General features: G+C 39.5%; 1 non-coding gene across 1 annotated transcript; it reads left to right on the top strand.

The window, feature by feature from the left end:
* Positions 1–2,859: 2,859 nt before the first annotated feature.
* On the top strand, positions 2,860–2,988 carry LOC121038002 (small nucleolar RNA SNORA72). The gene has a single exon (XR_005794106.1). It is a non-coding gene; the product is annotated as a small nucleolar RNA SNORA72 (small nucleolar RNA).
* Positions 2,989–3,889: the final 901 nt, after the last annotated feature.

Raw genomic sequence — 3,889 nt, 5'->3', positions numbered from 1 at the left:
CATGCTTTGTTCTATTTCCTTATGATTTTGAAGCTGTGTTTATGCTGAGCTAGGTGTGCATTGTGTTTCTGCAGTCAAGTGTGCCTTGTTAGGAAGCCTGTCTTCCATACAGATTTACTGAACCTGCTGCTGACTGCATGCCCTGATTGCGAGTGGGTCAGAGTGTTTTTCCTAACAAAGAAGAGCAGTATGCTTTGGCACAGCTGCTTGGTATTTTTCCTAGAATGCTAGAAGGAAGCAGACATTCATTTGGTTTTGCCAGTCTCTCTTTGTCTAAATTGTCCCATTTGGCTTAGCCTGTTGGCTTTAGTCTATTAGAATAGGGATGTAGGAAACCATTCCTCTTGGTTTATGAGCTTGAACCCAAGTGCATCAACATGTGCCTTAGCAGGACAGAGATTTACATAAATATTTCTGGGCTATCAGATCTCTGTGAGGACCATTTCCACGTTCCAGATGTAGGGTATGAATGTGCAAATCCCACGTGGAGATCACAGTTCACTAACTTGTGGATGGCCCCGCAGAGTAAAGAAGTGATTCAGTATAATGACTCTGCACGCTGTAGATGAGAGACCCAGAAACCACCGTTCTTTTGGCTCTGTTTTAAAATTTGGGCAAGGAGCCACATTTCTGAGGTAAGGAAAACTGGATTTTCCTTTTTGTAGTCATAAAAAAAAATCTTGAGCATTTCGGAATAAGCAATATTCATCTCTCAATTAGTATTAACAGCTAATCAGAGTGCAGCAGGATAGTAGAGCTCTCATCAAACAGCAGGCAGCTTGTTTTATTTTTTCAATGCCACTTAAAGATTATTTGAAAAATCTCCTTCAGAGACCAGTGTGTGGGGAGCCATGTACCCTCAGTCAGAATTTAAAGTGATCCAAAATACAATATTAATGATTGATGCACAAGCTCACAGTTTGGTGCTGGGGTTTAATTAGATAAGCATTGCAGCTGTTTTCGGGTGCAGGCAACTTGATGGGGAGCAAAGCTGTTATGTGACTTCCCATCTACAGGGTATCTATTGAAGCGGAAACAGAAGCAAGCTACTAGGAATTATGATGATGACATTCTTTTGCAGAGCTGAAACGAGCAGACATCCAATTGTGGGGGAGGGAGAAGCATTTTGTAATTAAAAAGGTGGTCTTGGATCTTCTATTCAATTTGTTGCTGAACTGAACACTCATAAAAAGCAGCTCGTGTAGCCAAGCCATGATCTGGCAAGACACGTGCAAAGCTCTTGCATGTGTGGCCCCCTTGGTCCATATACCACTTTGCAGCGTACAAAATCCTCTTGTCTCAAATCCATCCTTCACCTTGTAGGCATCCCAGTTGCCATCAGGTCATCTAGTGTCTCATTCATGCAGACATATACCTGCAGTAGCTGCTTTGGAATCACTCGATCTCCCTGAAGACTTGAGAAGAACTTAAACTTGGTTCAGTAGTGTTTCATTTCACTGAGTCAAAGAGATTGTCAACATCTAATTACTGTAAATTTGGAGTCGTCTGTGTCTCATACTAGAAATGACTAGAATGTGCTGGATAGTGTCTGTCTGCAACTAAGCTTCAGCAGGTGTGTGTGACCTCTATCACGTGAGACAGCTAAAGAGTACAATTTGTTGAAGCTCATTGTAAATTAAATGTGCAAGACTTCAAGAATGCGTCCCACTGGACTGAGGCTCGGAACTCTCACACTGAAAGTAGTATTGTTAAATTGATCTTTAAAACCTCTCTTTCCAACAAAAAAGGAGCCTGTCTAGTCTGGGTGTTCTATGTTGTGAAATAATTATAATAGCCACCTATGAAATAAATTCTTGATGGCTCATTGTCAATATCTACAAAATGTGTGGTTACATATGCCCACTAAGTATTTTATTTTTATTGTGTAGTGAATTTTAATGAGCCTTCTCCTGATTGTTTTAAATCAATTTATGAAAATGTAGAATGAACCTCTTTCAATGTAAGTCAGGGAGAAATGAATCTTTTGGGAGGTACATTAACTCTCTTGGGTCATTAAGCTGTCATTCCTTGAACTGAGAAGGGATATGTGCACTGCTTTGTTCCTTCTTGTTAAAGGTGTCACAAGGGGAACAACCAGGAATTAGAAAAGTTGAAAGGTCCTAGTTTGGCCATTTCCTAGCTGCGTGATCTTGGTCTGTTTGCTAAGCCTTGAGCCTTTCTTTCCTCATTTGCAAATTAGGAAGAATGACCCCTTCCTTCCTTATATTCTGGAGCAATATTGAGTATCCAATTGGATGGAATGTGTCTTTAGGTTTAGACCTGAAGCTGAGTGTTTCTAATATTCTTCAGATGCACTTGTAATCAATTAATAGTGGCTTCTGTGAGGCAGGTCTCCACAGTCCACACTATAAAGCTACTGAGAACAGATGACTGTCTCCTAAACTTTCCACTGAGAAAGGACAATGGCTGTGCTTGGGTTTCCAAAGCTTTTCCTAATGGTAATACTTTTACCACCTGTTGTTGGAGGGAGTTTGGAAGGAGTGTAAGATCATTCACACAGACACAAAAATGAGGAAAATCAGATTTTGTGCACAATTGATTAAATTATAAGTTAAAACCTGGACCCATGCCTTCTGGTTCCAAGGTGAGTGTTGTCCTCTTTCTGGTGGATTGTCTCTGCAGACAGCCTGCAGATAAATGGAAATGGAGAGGTGGACTATAGAGGAAATGTGTGTTTGACTTTGGAATTGAAGAGTGCAGAGAACAACAAAACAGTAATTCATTAGAGAAGGTCAGTAAGCTTAGCAGCAAGCTTGTCAGAAGCACACTGAGGATAACTGCCTTGTGTATGCATGACAGTTGGCTGTATGGAGGATTTTTTAAAAAGTAGAACGTACTCCACGAATATTCTTGTTCTGATTTTGTAATAATCAGGGGAGGCTAAACATTCACTGTATTAAGACCATGCATGTGTCCCGAGATCTAGTTCTTTCCCTAGGTCTGGTTTTATCAATGCTCATGATAAACCAAGTCTGATTTATATGATGCATCTTATGTGGGAAATGTCTGTGACTCCATCTATATGATCGTCCTTGGGAAATGACAGCACAGCTGGTGAAATAACTTTTGAAGATAAACATTGCTAATTTGATGATTACCAGTTACTATTAAATGAATTGTAAAACTATTGTATTTTATTTTTTGAAAAAAGAAAAGTAGAACGTACTCCTTTTAGTGCATGAAATAATGATTGTTGAACAGTTGCAAGTGATGCTTCTATACTTGTTCCCTTGATAAAATAATTGATAAAGCTATGGTTGATTTGTGTCTTTTCTTTTTTTTTTAAAAAAAATTCTTTTGAAAGAGAGAGAGAGCAAGAGGGGCAGAGGGAGAGAGAGAGAGATTGAGAATCTTAAGCAGGCTCCACTCTCAGTGCAGAGCCTGATGCAGGGCTTGATTCCACAACCCTGAGATCATGACCTGAGCCGAAAGCAAGACTCAGACACTCAACTGGCTGAGCCACTCAAGACTCACTCAACTGGCTGAGCCACCCAAACGCCCCCTTTGTGTCTTTTCTAATTGATGCTGATGGAAAAGTTGACAATAGTAAGTAGTAGGGATATTGCAGTAGTCCATTATAGAGATGGATTATAGTGCTTTAAACATTACCATACATCTTAAAGGCAATCAGTAAAAATTACTGATGCTGGATTGAATTGATGAACCAAACAAAGCCTGGTGGTCTACTGAGTGAAAAGTAGGCATGAATATTCTGGGTGGAATGTAAGAAGTGCTATTAAAAAGTTAATGTGTAGGTAGTAAACACAGATCTTGAAATATACAAACAAGCACTTACTTGTAGAATAATAGTAATGGTGATGAATGATAATAGCAATTACTTTTACTTGGTGCTTATTCATCTTCCAAT

Source organism: Herpailurus yagouaroundi, unplaced genomic scaffold (assembly GCF_014898765.1).
Source record: "Herpailurus yagouaroundi ecotype Mexico unplaced genomic scaffold, PumYag 164, whole genome shotgun sequence".
Taxonomy (NCBI): Eukaryota; Metazoa; Chordata; class Mammalia; order Carnivora; family Felidae; genus Herpailurus; species Herpailurus yagouaroundi.
This window is presented reverse-complemented; position numbering and strand designations above follow the sequence as displayed.